General features: G+C 41.7%; 1 long non-coding RNA gene across 1 annotated transcript; it reads right to left on the bottom strand.

The window, feature by feature from the left end:
- Positions 1-1,174: 1,174 nt before the first annotated feature.
- On the bottom strand, positions 1,175-10,265 carry LOC124145779. The gene is made up of 4 exons (XR_006862594.2): positions 10,153-10,265; positions 4,250-4,350; positions 1,908-2,118; positions 1,175-1,508 (listed from the first exon to the last, which is right to left on the bottom strand). It is a non-coding gene; the product is annotated as an uncharacterized LOC124145779 (long non-coding RNA).
- Positions 10,266-15,817: the final 5,552 nt, after the last annotated feature.

Raw genomic sequence — 15,817 nt, 5'->3', positions numbered from 1 at the left:
GATCTGTTCCCTATCATTGGTTGCGATGATTAACACCAACGAACATGCCAATACTGACCGCTGTCCAGAGGGAGAGAGCCATAGGTATGCTGCAGATGGGAGCGACACAGAGAGCGGTTGCCATTAACATGAACTGCTCCACGATGACCATTACCAGACTGGTCGCACCTCTCCGACAGACTGGCAGAACCGCAGACAGACCACGGAGTGGTAGACCAAAGGTCACGACACCGCAGGATGACCGCTTTTTACGGGTACTTCATCTGAGGAACAGATTCCTTGTTGTGACGTCATCAGCTGCCAACAGCTTAGGACATCCGGTCAGCAGACAAACAGTGACCAGACGACTACGACATTATGGTCTCCGGGCTTATCGCCCTTTCAAGGGCATGACCTTGACCCGTCAACATCGACGTGCCAGATTGACGTGGTGCAGGCAATCTCAGCTATGGCAACAAAGGGAATGGCGGCGAGTGCTGTTAAGTGACGAGAGCAGGTTCCAACTCTTCAAACCTGATGGGCGGACGCGAGTTTATCGACGACGTGGTGAACGTACGGCTCCTTGTTGTGTCCAGGAGGTGGAACCTTACGGGGGCGGAAGTGTGATGGTCTGGGGCGGCATTTGCGGGGACGAGAAGACGGAACTTGTCATCATCGAAGGCAATCTGACAGCACAACGCTACATTGACAATATCTTACGGCAAGTGGTTCTTCCTTTCATCCAGCGTCAACAACGGACGGTGTTCCAACAAGATAACGCCACACCCCATAAAGCCCGTATCACTAGAGACTTCCTCAACGCCAACAACGTGACTGTCCTGCCGTGGCCAGCTCGATCACCAGATCTGTCACCCATAGAACATCTCTGGGACCAGCTGGGGCGTCGTCTTCGGAAACGTCAACATCATCCCTTCACAAGACAAGCGTTGATCGTTGCCCTCCGTGAGGAATGGAATCGGATACCTGCAGTCGATGTGAGGACGCTTGTCTACTCAGTTCGACGCTGCATTCGAAGATGCATTGCCGCTCATGGAGGTCATATCCCGTATTGAACGGTCTGGGCCGTCGTCACCTTAAAGTTGTAACCAATGTTGTTGATCGAATACTGGACGAATGGCCCCTTGTCAAGAAATGTCCCTGTTGGAGGTCAAGGACTTTGTTGTTGAATTAGTAAATTAGCATTTTACAGTTCTGAATGATGAATTTCTACAATACAATTGTTATTGCTGCTTCAAATTGTGTTGGTCATATTTTATCCTAGAAGTATCGTTGGTAACGTTTCTTTTGGCCGTCAGTTTATTTCCTTCCTACGCGTTGGGATTTCTGTTTCGGAAACAGAGGAATGAAAGCTTAGTATGTATGGTCTTATACAATATCTTCTCGCAAACCGCGCCTTTCAGCAGAACTGTCCCGGGTTTGTTCCCAGAACGACCTTGCAGTTTGGACACTTGTGAACGGCGTCTTGGGTAGACTCCATGCACAACGGAATGAAACAGCCGATAATACCTCTGAAATAATAATTTCGCTAGATAGATAGAATATTGATCTTTCTTTAGTTATATTTATTGAAAATTCGTTTCGAAAACAAAGAGACTTGATCTACGTCATAAATATATCTAAAGACTGGTACAAAGTGGTCTTCACTTAAAAATGTCCTCAAATAAGATAATTAGTAAAAAACAGTTTTGGAATTCGGAACAAAAATTAAACAGACAAATTCCTTTCGCCCAACCGCTCCCCTGCTGGTTGAGGTTGGAGATGAGAAGCACAAGATATGGACGGCATCTTAGGGACCACTTCATATATACAAAGGACCAAAGTGAATACTTGTTAATCCGGGCGATTTCATTGGGAAAGGTATTTATAAATAAAACATCTTACAAAAATGAACAGGATAAAGGACTCACAGAAAGAAGCAAAAAATGCATGCTGCTCGCCAGGTTGCGTCGCCGTAGACCATTTCCACCGACGTCACGATCGATGCTTGACAAAACTGGCAAGTGAGGCTTATTGGTACCCTTGGAAACATGACAAGGGCTCCGTGAAGACCCATGTTGACTGTGGTAACGTTCAGCTGCTGCTGTTGCTGCTGCTGGGGCATTAGTTGTGGAACCGTTCCTTTTATGATAACGTTTATATATATATATTGATACATGTGCATGCAGAAAAACTGCACAACATTGTGCAATGCAATGTCAGCGTAATACAATGCCTGTACCGCCAGCATTTGTTAATGGTTTGGCTAACCTGATAAATCATTGTTTTACTTTAGTTTTGCCAGGGTCACTGACTATTTACAGTTAGGGAATGAGAACATGATGCAGGTGTTTTCATGATAAGTATTTTGTCCACACAGAAAAGTGACATCAAACCCATAATCAGCCTGGCAAAAAAAAATCAGACGAGGAAGGGTAACTCTTCCTCTAAAAAATCCGGACATACTTGTCATTGATAGAACTAATATTTACCGGGCTTACTTATCTCCCCGAATGATAAATCCATCACACCTTATGTTAAAAGACCCTCAAAATATTAATTATTTGTTCGCGCCCTTATTAGAGGTGGTGTATTTCTAATCTGACACCCTCCACAAAAGGATATAAACCCGGGTCGTTCAATTTTCACAATGCCTGGCTTGTCTAACCATGCACGGGTGGTTTCTCCGTGAGTCAGTCCCACCCGAGTAGTCACACACCTGTATAATTTGTTTGGGAGCGATTATCAATGGGAATAGGGGTGTTTAGGTTGGGACAAGTTAAGATAGTGCTACAATATAGAGATTAATAACGGATAATGTTTGTTTTTTTCAATTAAGAAATGTAAGTGGACTAAGATAGTTTGACAATATAGAGATTAATATCAGATAATAGATTGAAACATTTAGTAATGGGATCAGATTAATTACATTAGTTTTCAATAAGAACTGTAAGTGAATTAAGTAACTAAATGCGTTGAGGCTTATAGTTGGAGTACGGGTGAACATAGCTAAGATTTGGAATGGAGTGTTGCAAGTTTTGCAAGTGGGGCACTTGTTTTAAACATATGGGACGTTATTACAGTTCCTAAAACACCAATTTCTGCCTAACAACCATGTCTCTTCAGTCCTCCAATACGATGATAAGTTATGGCACATGCTCTAGCACAGTTCTCTATCCTCCCTAACCTTCATGGTGGTAGATGTGTGTATCATGCAGGCTACAAGTATTCTGTGCACAGAGAGAAGAACGGCCGTGTGTACCGGAGATGTACAGACAGGGGACACTGAGATCACGCCAGTACCCTGCATCTATCCGCAACTAGCTGCCCTCACGAAAGATCAAGCCAGTGAAAAACTTCTGCGAAACGCCCCCCACTTTGATGCAGTGAGGACATCAGACAAGAGCCTGGTCACCTATACAACAGTATTCCAACTTATAAACGAAAAAGCCGACACAAACTTCAACGTGGGACCCGACATTAACTTGCATGCTTGTGGTGATGAGTCCTGCCTAATATTTGTTGATAACCTTTTAACTAACGTGCTAAGACAGATAAAAGAATTGATGAAATAAGATATAAATGTATTTTGTTTTATTTTTGTGCACTCCTGTTAACAGTAAAATAGGTTAATCAGCATGCCTGCTTTGTCTTACCTACCGGGTCCGTAGTGTGGTGAAGGAGAAGGGAGGTTGTCAGCCATGCAGCTGCCTTTAGATTGAGGGTGCTGTATACCTACCAGTCCCGTAGTTGGGTGGCGGGCGAGGGAGGTTGTCAGCCATGCTGCCTTTAGATTGAGGGTGCTGTATACCTACCAGGTCCGTAGTGTGGTGGAGGAGAAGGGAGGTTGTCAGCCATGCTGCCTTTAGATTGAGGGTGCTGTATACCTACCAGGTCCGTAGTGTGGTGGAGGAGAAGGGAGGTTGTCAGCCATGCTGCCTTTAGATTCAGAGTGCTGTAGACCTACCAGGTCCGTAGTGTGGTGGAAGAGAAGGGAGGTTGTAAGCCATGCTGCCTTTAGATTCAGAGTGCTGTAGACCTACAAGGTCCGTAGTGTGGTGGAGGAGAAGGGAGGTTGTCAGCCATGCTGCCTTTAGATTCAGAGTGCTGTAGACCTACAAGGTCCGTAGTGTGGTGGAGGAAAAGGAAGGTTGTAAGCCTTGCTGCCTTTAGACTGAGGGTGCTGTATTCCTAACAGGCCCGTAGTTGGGTGGCGGGCGAGGGAGATTGTCACAGCCTTTCTGCCATTAGACTGCTGGTGCTGTATACCTACCAGGTTCGCAGTATGGTGGTGGAGGAGGGGGGTTGTCAGCCATGCTGCCTTTAGGAGGTGGAGTTGCTGTAGACATCGTAGATCACTGAACGCTGGGACTCCTTTTAAAAAGGATGTACAAGAGATAACATTTTTTCAGCAATATTTCTGTAACATGAAAAACTCATGGATGACTTGAAGGAAGTGATATGAATCGACAGAGAGAATAGTTTAGCAATGCACAACTAAAACATAAGCCAAACCGCACTTTTGTCCCAGTGTCCTTAGTCGAGGTAGCTCGATGAGCAGAATTGCGTCCATTTAGACGTCATGAGCAGTTGGTCACAGATTCTAACACCTGATTCTAACTGATTATGACCCTTGGTTTGCCAACGCCACATACAACGTCACATCACTCACACTCATTGCGTCAATATTTCCTTCCAACTTTCACCATTAAATCTAAGCTCCTTTAGAATTGTGTCTATCTGGATGAGGCGAGATAAAAAAAAATATACATCACTCACTCACCGAACAGGTGACGTTTTGAGAATTATAACCCTTCAAACAAATAGTTGCAGGAAAGCTGTCTCTGGTCCTACATGTTCGGAGTCATTGCCACTGGTAAATCATCTTTTTTTCTAAATCGGCATAATAGCTTAGCTGTCGCGTAGTTACGACCTAGCTGTCGCCTTATTACAACTCAGCTGTCACGTAAAAAGGTAGCTACGGCGTAATTAAGACTCGGCTCTCCCGTAATCACGACTGCCTACTACGTTATTACAACTTAACTATAAAGTAATTACAAGTAAACTACTGCGTAATAACGAGTTAACTATCATAGTTTGCCATACTGCTTCTTCAGGATTACGAATTGCACTCCAAAGAATATCCGAAGGAATAGTCACAATGCGTGGTGCAGTGTTGGAAGGTGAGACATGAAATATAAAATCTATGCTGAGCAAAGAGGTGAGAGTATCTTCATGCCTGGGCGGTGTAGCTTATGAGGTTTATAACTTACGACTAATAATTGCATATTTATATCAAACTGTATGATTATTGGCATGACCGTTAGTTACGTATAGCTTTTCCAAATGGGTTCTTATCACATACGGACCATTCCAAATAACGGTATGGCGTTGTCCCCTTGGTTCATGGCTAACAATGAACGGTGTGGACACCTACCGCCTTTCGCCAGTTGAGAAATGTCCAAGGACCCAGGGCTGTATTGTAATATTTTGGGAATGAGACTAACATAGTAAACAATGTGAAAATGAACAACTATGTACACAAGAAGGAACAGGAATCAATACAACACATTTAAGTATTCGTAATGGTGTCCTCCACGTGTCTACCATAACATTTTGCAAGCTACACTAAGGACTTGTACCCGGTAACGCCGATCAAACAACTTTTTTTTATGAAATCTTCGAAGAAAGTGCATGGTCGATTGTATTTCAATAGTTGTGAAATGTAGACACCAAAAGCAGGAGCTGCTGGAATACTGCACAGATCTCAATTCGAAACAGTACATCCAGACGTTCATACGCCTGACAATTACTGCAATTAATGTGACGTAGACGTTACATCACAATGGTACCCAATACCAGTGAGTTGAAATGGGTTAAATGTCGCATTCACGATTATTGCATATATTCAGCGTGTGACGTATTAGCAAAAGTGTGAGCTACTCTCAGAGAGGCACACAACAATATTTTTTTAATTTGACGTTTACACGATATACGTCTTTTCCCTTGGACGAGAGGTCGGTCACATGACCGCGAAATTGACGTTCATAAGTGTATGAACGACACAATTTGATGGTCATACGTTTTTCACAAGACCGTATTCTTGAAATGACGTAAACACTGACGGACAACTTCCACATTCCTAGTGAAAACCCTGGGATTTCCCTAGCGAAAACATACATAAGCGTTCTTTCTGGTCATTTAGGCGGCATGGTATCTCAGTGAGCTAGCACTATAAATCGGCATCAGTCCGGTCTAGTACACGCACGCACGCACACACACCACACACACACACCCGGGGAGCGGAAGGTCCGGGGTTCAATCCCCGGCCGCGTCATACCAAAAGACGTTAAAAGATGGTACTTGTTGTTACCCTGTCTGGCGCTCGGCATTAAGGGGCTAAAACAAGGACTGGTCGGCTCGGAGTCAGTATACTGTGTCTGAGTGGGGTATTTATGTTAAACTGGGGCATGGTATCTCAGTGAGCTAGCACTATAAATCGACATCAGTCCGGACTAGTACAAGCAGCCACACAAACACACACACGTACATGCACGTCGCTATATAATTGCCATAATCTTGGACGCGACGTTAAACCCCATTTCACCTCACCTTCAATCTTGGTCTCAGCGTTTCAGTAACTATACATTGAGAAACGCCAGAGAGCTTGACTGCATGATTTTCACGAATTTCCTCGCTACGGCCCATCCTAATGACCAAACGAAGAAACGTACAATGTCATCCAAACTATCGTTGTATCGACTCGATCCGTGTCTAGGCTGACAGTGACCGTCTCTAGCAATCTATGAATTTATCTCAGTGTCTTTAATCACCTTTCAATGATCGGCCAGTTGATCAATGATGACCAACCCATGTAACTGCCACAGGTTCATTAACAACTTCGGAAATCTCTTGCGTCACGTTTATCGTGTCGGCCATTTTGACGTGTTGTACTTGATGTAATGGATAACGACGCGCTGTCATTGTGACTGACTTACTGGGGTAGTTCTTTACATACCTTTCTCATCTAATGGTGATATTATTCGAACATGTGTTGCGCAAGATGTTTCTGAAGAGCAAATTGTGCATGCATACGCTCATGTCACCTCTCTTTTTGAGGAACTATTTTGTTCCGCGATATAGCTGGTTGTTATATGGCTGTCAGTGTAAGCATGAAGTCATACGTACTAAATAAAATTGTGTTTGGATCTTGGTCTACATCCTTTGAGGTAGGAAACTGTGATAACAAATTATAAAAATTGCCTTTCGCAAGCTCCGAAGTTCATACAGTTTGGCCCTCACTCTATGAAGGTTCATACTCGGAGGAATTCACACAAAGTGAAGGTCAATTCTGAATTGTTAAAGGATATTGGGTGACACTTGTAACTTGAAACGGATGTATTCATGGGTAAGGGAATAATTAAATAAATAAATAAAATTAATACAACACGTAATCTGTTTTGACTTTTTCCCATTTTCCAACTCCGTATCCAACTTAAACACAAACAGGACTGACGGGCGTGAGAGGAAGTAATTGGTCGTCACTGAGCCACAATGAATGTGTATTGTAACAGAAGTGTGCGTGTGTGCGTGTGTGCGTGCGTGCGTGCGTGTGTGCGTGCGTGTGTGTGTGTGTGTGTGTGTGTGTGTGTGTGTGTGTGTGTGTGTGTGTGTGTTTGCTTGTGTGTGAGACACCGTGTGTGTGTGAGAGAGAGAGAGGGACACCGTGTGTGTGTGTGAAAGCGAGACACCGCGTGTGTGTGTAAGAGAGAGACACCGTTTGTGTGCGTGTGCGCGTGCGTGCGTGCGTGTGTGTGCTTGAACTTGTACTAATGACTGTTATATAGTACTAGCGAATGCCACAGCTTAACACAAATGCCCGGAAACGATACACCGACTCCGTGCAAACCAGTCCTTGTTTTAGCGCCTTAATGCCGAGAGCCAGACAGGAGAACGTATTTTGCTACGACGCTGCTGGGGATCGAACCCCAGCTTCCGCTCTCCGGGCAGACCACGGAGGAGGTCGTAGACAATGAAGAATTCAAGTATCAGCACGACACAGAAGACTTCAACAGTTTTGTTTTAGGATAATATATGGCCCTATATTTAACTAGATAGACGTGTAATTTGTTAAAGCTGCAGGTTTATACTTAGAGTATTTGTACAGCGATAACATTGTTACCTCTACCAGGAAGTATTGATATGCACACAAGAATGCTTAAATGACTCACACTCAAACAAATATAACCTAGTTTAGATTGTTAGTTACATGGAGACGCCTTGTAAATAATGGGAATAGGTAGATATACTGCATATCAAACAGGGTTCAGATGACTAGATTACTCTATAAGCAAACATACAGTCCCCTGCAGACTAACAACTGTCGCAATAAATACTTTTAAATTTATGTGTGAAGAATCTCACATTTGCCTGTAAACACGTTTATATTACTTTTCTCGGGGATGAATTACAAACACACCTGCAATAAACATTGCACATTTATAAAACTAAAAAGTTTGATCATGAAGACTTGATAGTTGTTTACACGTGTCGACTTTCTGTATGTTTTTGCTACCTAACGCTTAGTCCGGTCCTTGTTGACGTACACGTAAGAATTGTACCTATCCCATCGATGACAAAATAAACGTGCACTGAAGTACTACCGGGGCATCTAAATCAGGGTATTGATATATGCACTGAATATACAGCCAGTAATACGGTACCCCTGCCTTCAACATGACACAATGTTGCAGCCTAATCTGCTGTCTGTATTACCAATACCGGCTTCTATAAGCCTCAGTACGTGGTTCACTGACCTTGCCCTATGTCATGTAATACATTGGTGTCCCCCGTCGTGATATTGCTGGAATATTGCTAAAGGCGGCGTAAAACCTCATTCACTCACTCACGTAATCTATCAACCTACAAAATCTGATCGACATGTCATAACGCCGACCCAGATCATTGACAGGAGCGGACGGATTGCACGGCTAATCCTGGCGTCCGTTACGGCCGTCAGCAACGACTACCTCGACGATGAAGAATTCCAGTCCGACTTCCTGTAAGTGTATAAGTGACAGAAACATATTTAACCAGGTAATAATAAACCTGGCTGCTGTAATCTTAAACGTCATCTCTTCTTTTCTCTTCCGTGGTCCCTGAGCTACCAACCAAGAACGTCATATGGTGGAGAACCCATGCTTTTGAATAGTATCAAGTACCATCTTTTAGGTTCTTTCTGCAGGTGCGTCCAGGGCCCAGTTCCACAAAGCGATCGTAGCTCTAAGACAATTGTAACCCCCATACTTTAATATAGACTTAGGACTTTAATAGGTGAGGTGACATTGGGTTTAACGTCGCGTCCAAGATCATTGCACTTATATAGCGACGTGCATGCACGTGTGTGTGTTTGTGTGGCTGCTTGTACTAGTCCGAACAGGTGCCGTTTTATAGTGCTAGCCCACTGAGATACCATGCCGCAGTTTAACATGAATACCCCACTCAGACACAGTATACTGACTCCGAGCCGACCAGTCCTTGTTTTAGCCCCTTAATGCCGAGCGCCAGACAGGGTAACAACAAGTACCATCTTTTAACTTCTTTTGGTATGATGCGGCCGGGGATCGAACCCGGACCTTCCGCTCCCCGGGGGGACGCTCTACCACTAGACCACGGAGGCGGTTAGGACTTTAATACTACTACTACTACTACTACTAATAATAATAATAATAAAATAAAAAGTCCATTTATACTGCGCCAGATTCCATTCACCAAGTTAATGCACATGACGCTTCATAGTTTTAGCAAATAATGTTGACTGAGTTGATTGTGTTGTCTGAAAAGGTGTGTTTTCAGATGAGCCTTAAAGGATGAAAGCGATGGCGACAGCTTAAGATCAGAAGGTAGTTTGTTCCATAGCGAGGGAGCGCAGAACTGGAAAGATCTCTGACCAAATGTTTTGAGATGGGTTTCCGGGACTTGTAACAGGTGGCTAGGTGGCTAGGTGGCTAGGTGGCTAGAAATCTGGAAGGCTTGTATTGAGACAGTAGTTCGGTGAGATATAATGGGGCTGTTTCCATGTAGCATTTGTAGGCTAGGGTTAGAGTTTTGAATGGGCCGATGTGATCGAATGAATGATGGATAATGTTGAAATAAATGAAGGAAAAGTAATCTTACCTTGTGTACCAAAGAGGTAAATACGGAACACAGTTACACTGCACCTCCTACCAGTACAGCTCCGACCAGATAGTGAGCATATGTTGCTATGTTTAGCCTGCTGTCGTCAAGGTTCTACTGGTACACAGTGTAATCAATACATGCTATTGCAAGGGCACTTGTTTTTATGCTACCAGATAACAGAGGGAACAAACTGTTAGCCTACCCTGTAATCTATGGCACCTTAAAGGCAAACTTTTGCAGCCAGTAGCAGTTCAAAACGTCAACGCTAGAATATGACCAGTGTCGATTCCATTGGGATTAAAGGTAAAAATGATGATGAAAATTATACGAATAGATCACTATGCATCTTCAATATGAATAGATAACCATGTACTTGTGTGGAGATGTCTGTATCAAATGTCTTCTCATCATGAGTCTAAGGCGCCAAGATTCGCTGTGCAAAGTTGCGTCCCTTGGGCTCGCCAGAAACCTATGATTGTGGGTTCGAATCCCGGTTCGCCCAAATTATGTTTCTAGGTTTGTCTGCACCATACACGTGCTCGTGGGTTTCACCGAAGTGGTAAAACGTCTGAGACCTGCATCACTTCGGGCTTTCCTCCCACATTAAGCTGACACGCCGTGATATAACTGGATCCAACTAACTCACTCTTTATAGTCGGTGTCGTTTTCATTGACAGACACTCCTCCGTTTCATCTTAATGAGAGGGCACGCCAGGCCCAGTCGTCTTAGGCCTTGCAATTGCGCCGTTAAGCTTCTCAGAAACCTACAATCGCGGGTTCGAAACTATACCAATGCTTGTGGGTTTCACCATATTAGGTCAGTTACTTTCCTTCAAGCTCACGCGCCATGGCATAACTGAAATTACCGTTCTAACCCACTCAGGATATCCTTTTTGACATGAAGATGCTAAGAGCTTTGTAAATGAAGAACATATTTCACAATAATTTTGTTTGCTATAATGTGCTTGTATTGGTAGAACAAATGTGAGTAACATAACCATGGTTAACGCCAACTGTAAAGGCACGAAGATTACCACAAATGAAATTACTTCGTGCTATAAAGCAAAACACTTAAACTATTAAAACATGAATGCACTGAAAAACTCAAAGCCACTAGGATAAAGAGTGCCTATATGTTTCGCATATATCATGTCGAATACACTGATATGTTTGATAATGCATAGATTTAAATATGATACAGAAGTGGCGGTTTCACTGGACGATACCACGCATACATGTAACACAACGCTGTTGAAAGGAGATTATTGTGACCTTCAGCTAGAGATTCATCACCGTAGATAATATTTCGTATTGTACATGTAGCTCCAGCTGTTATAATGTGAGCAAGAATGAAGTGAATGTTGGTTTCACATGGATTTCCAAAAGAGCAGGACAAAGTTTCAGATACATTTACTTTGAAGAGATCTGCGTTAAGGGAACTGTAAGAGTGTCTCAGACGAGTAAATGTTAGCTCTTCGGTTGTCGGTTAAGAAGTATGGAGTGTAGTGCAGAGGCTGTGGAACTTTACTTCACATGAATTAGTAGCAACAAAGTTGATTTAGAAAGTATTTCGCCTACATCCCTGCAGGTAACTGTCGAACGTTCAATGAATGCGCGTGACATCAAAACATTTTCACTCATCTTCAGCCAAATAGTTATCTTTCAGCAATCTATGATTATTTATATTTCCAAGTGGCAGAACAAAACATATTCACCCTGGGTTTCGAGGGTACATTACAGACCAAAAAAATACGTACATGTTTTGAATGTACAGCTTATGTGCAGCTTATTGGATGTAGTGTTGCATTTGAGTTGATAGCAGGGTTGGCTTGACGGCTTTGTTCCCCCTTTCAGTTTAGGATAAACGTTTATAGATGTATATCAAATTATTTTCCTAATAGAAGCAGAATAAAATAATTCTAATATATTCTTCGTTTGATGTCTTCAAAAAGGCATGATTAGAATGTTTTAAATGAGAGTGCATGAACCATGTAATATTTATCCATTTGAACAAAGGTGCATACACATATATTGTACCGAAATGTAAGAGATAAAATTGTCCATAATCAAAAGAAATCTCTCATAATACGAATCCGGCAATAGCATAAGCATGTGTGATGATACCAGGTTGGCGTATCCTGTCCCACCGGCGGTACCATTCACAAACACATATTAAGGCAATTTAAGTTTTCATCTGAACAAACACGAGCACATCTGGTACAAGTCAACATAGGGAATTTCATCCGACTGTCACTGATGCGTCAGATTTGGAAATGTCCTCACATGTCTACCGTAAAACGTTTGAAGGCTTTACTAAGGACTAGAATGTTATATCCCTGGTCAAAGAACTTTTGAACAAGATTCGTATAACGCTATTTGAAATGTTCGTAGAAAGAGCCTGCTCGATAGTGCCTAGTTGTGAAAACTAGATTCCAAAAGCTGCGGGAATGTTGCTCGACATGAAAGGAAGGTCATCCCTGTTGGCATACAGTCTTGTAGATACCGTTTAGACAATTTGAATGAACAGATCTAAATATAAAACAGGTAAGGCGGGTTACGCTGGTCTAAGTTATATATATTTCAGGTGAATGGAATAGCTATTTGACCAACATTGAACTTTGTCAGAACACCATTTTACATAAGATTTAACTTCTTGGTCGTGTTTTGATTTTGTCAACCTGAGCAGAAATTCCGATTTATATGCATAACGAAACAGATCGACAAAGATCGTGAGATTTGGTGAAATAGAAATCGTTTAATGTTGTATGTAAATACTATCATTACAACGTAATGATGAACTTCTACTCCAACACAAACAACGTTATCCTGTCAGCAACTTCAACAGTTATCTGTGTCCCCTTACCCCAAACCTGAGTAGTTTATAAATAAACCAAATATGGAAATCACACTGAAAACGCTAATTATAATGCACACATAAAAGAAAGGTGCTCCCAACAAGCGTCAATGGTACATTTATAATACTATACACAAATAAACCTAATAAAAAGTGTTATTATTTTAACAATGCAACATATAACACTGCAATGATATCATTTATTATTCCGACTAAAACGTTTTAAATATTGTTCATCAGAAGTTGTTGATTAAAATCCAGTGATAAATTTTGCGAGCTTCACATTTGACAATGCCTGCCAAATTTCAAAGGAAAACATACAAATTTGCGAAACATGTAACAAATAATAAAAATATTCAGACGTATAACAATCTTTATTAATATTTGGTCCAAAGCGCATTGAACTGACATTTAACACTGTCTTTAACCTATTGCAGCAATGAAAGAATCATGCATAATTGGTTATTTTTAAAGAAGAGAAATCAATAAAACAATATTCGTTTGATACTTAAATGGGGTGAAATATAACAACATTTTCATTATTGATATTCATGACATTTATTGCATAAATGTTGAATGATTTTCCACAATCCTCTTTCAGTAGAGCATGAGGTGTAGATCCTTGTTCTGTGCATCCAGTGCTGTAGAATGCATCTGGCATACAAAGAAGACTATATGTGCATTATGTATTACATGGTTTTCACTTGTCATTGTTTGGCAAACCCATGGCCATGTTGTGTCAATAAAAGCGACAAAATATATTCCATAATCATAAGAAATCAAAACAGGAATCTTGCCCCGTGCCCCGTGAGCCCCATCGGTAGCACCCGTCCCAGAATATGCTAAGGGAACCAATTGTTCACCTGCAAAAACACGGGAACATATAGTACGTGTCATGATCTTTGTCACTGATACGCCAAATCTGAAATGTCCTCCACATGTCTACCACTAAACCTTTTGAAAGCTTTACTGATGCATTGAATGTTGCCAGCGTGATCCAACAACGTTGAAGGAAGAGTCAAAGGTGTTCTTTGAAATTGTCATAGTAAGAGAATGCTCGATTACATACCACAAAAGGCTGGAGTAGCGGGACATAAAGGGAAAGTTGCCTTTTGGAATGTTGAGGTCATTTTTGTCACTCTGAATCATTATTAATAGATCTAAATATGAAATAGATGAGGCAGTTTACTGGTTTCTGTTATTTTTACTCCTAGTAAGATAGTCAACGACCTCACTTCGGTCGGCATGGGAATCACCGCTTTCAGCTTCACCTTGAGCTAGGAGTCCCATCGCACCCTCAAGGTTTGAACACATCATACCCTAACCTACCAGGTTCACAATCTCACACCAGTACAATGTGTGAAGGGAAACTCATTCATACATGCAGCTCCCCGCTGTGATATGTCACGGAAATGGATGAAGGGCTTATCGTCCCATATGTTCGCGTCCCTGAACCTTCTCTATATCTGTAAACCTAAATGGGGGTACAAAAGCAAACTAAGACATACTTATGAAATTACTATTGGCTTGAACTATTGGCTATTAAGTCTCCTTAGTTATTGTAGATCTTAGTTTCTTGTATACTATACATATCGATAAGCATGACATTTCTTTAAGCTTGATGTACAAAGTAGACATTGAAAAGAGATCGTATTTGACAAACACAAGTACTTTTGTATACAATTCCATATTTTCTTGAAATGCCTGACAGCGGAAAAATGGATCCGTCTGCAACAGCTGGTGATTTATATAATACACACGTTCTGTTCTACCTGGAGATACCGAGGAGATTGCGACTTTGTAGTAAGATACCCTTGGTATCTGTTAGGAATATGTTTTAACTTATTATCAATCTTAAACAAATTAATGTACGTCAGAAAACGGTAGTTCAAGCAATGTTATCTAACAATGGGATAGACCCGTTAAGATCCGGGGTAGAATAGGTATTCATCAACCCATTCTTGCCGAAAAACGCGACTCTGCTTGTGGTAAGAGGCAACTAACGGGATCGGGTGGTCCGGCTCGCTAACTTGGTTGATGCATGTCATCGCATCACAGTTGCGTGGATCGTACTCATGATGCCAATCACTGGATTGTCTGGTCCAGACTCGATTATATACAGACAGCCGTCATATAGCTGGAATATTGCTGAGTTCGGCCTTAAAAAAGGAACAAATAACAATGGGATCATGACTGAATCTAGTGTTGTAAATAAAATTATAGAAATTATCATGTAGGGCCTTAAATCGGTATGCTTTTGAAGGACATTTATAATTATATTAATATGTCATACTACCGCTAATTTGAAAAAAAACCTTTTGCTCCTAAATATATGGTTGTGTTTCACTTATTACCAAAAGTGTCCATGTTTATTGGGACTGAGGGCTTTTTCTTGGTGTTCGATGTCGACGTCGATGTCGATGTCGATGTCATAACGGGTCATAATCAGCCATATCCTAAACGAAATCTGATAATAATTTTAACTAAATGTGTAATTTGTTTCACAATCAATAGCTTCATCTATTTTGCCATGATTTGGAATTAACAAAAAATATTATTCTTGCTGAATCTTTAGGAAAGCAGACGATCCTTTAACCAAGTTCGACTGAATATTGTTTTCTCTGCTTGTGAAGTAATTCACTTTTATAATCACCTAAATCTATAATTTGCAAGTAATGAGTTGAGCTCATCATCACTATATCCAACTTCGAAAACAGATGTTTAATTGCCTACAGCCAAATCGCCGTACTCCATCGTCGTGTCGGTAGACTGTGTCGTCATGTTGGTGTGCAAACGAAAATAGTGTAT

This window comes from Haliotis rufescens, unplaced genomic scaffold (genome assembly GCF_023055435.1).
Source record: "Haliotis rufescens isolate VD_foot unplaced genomic scaffold, xgHalRufe1.0.p SCAF_6, whole genome shotgun sequence".
NCBI lineage: Eukaryota > Metazoa > Mollusca > Gastropoda > Lepetellida > Haliotidae > Haliotis > Haliotis rufescens.
Note: the sequence above shows the minus strand (reverse complement) of the source record. Positions and strands in the feature narration are given on the sequence as shown.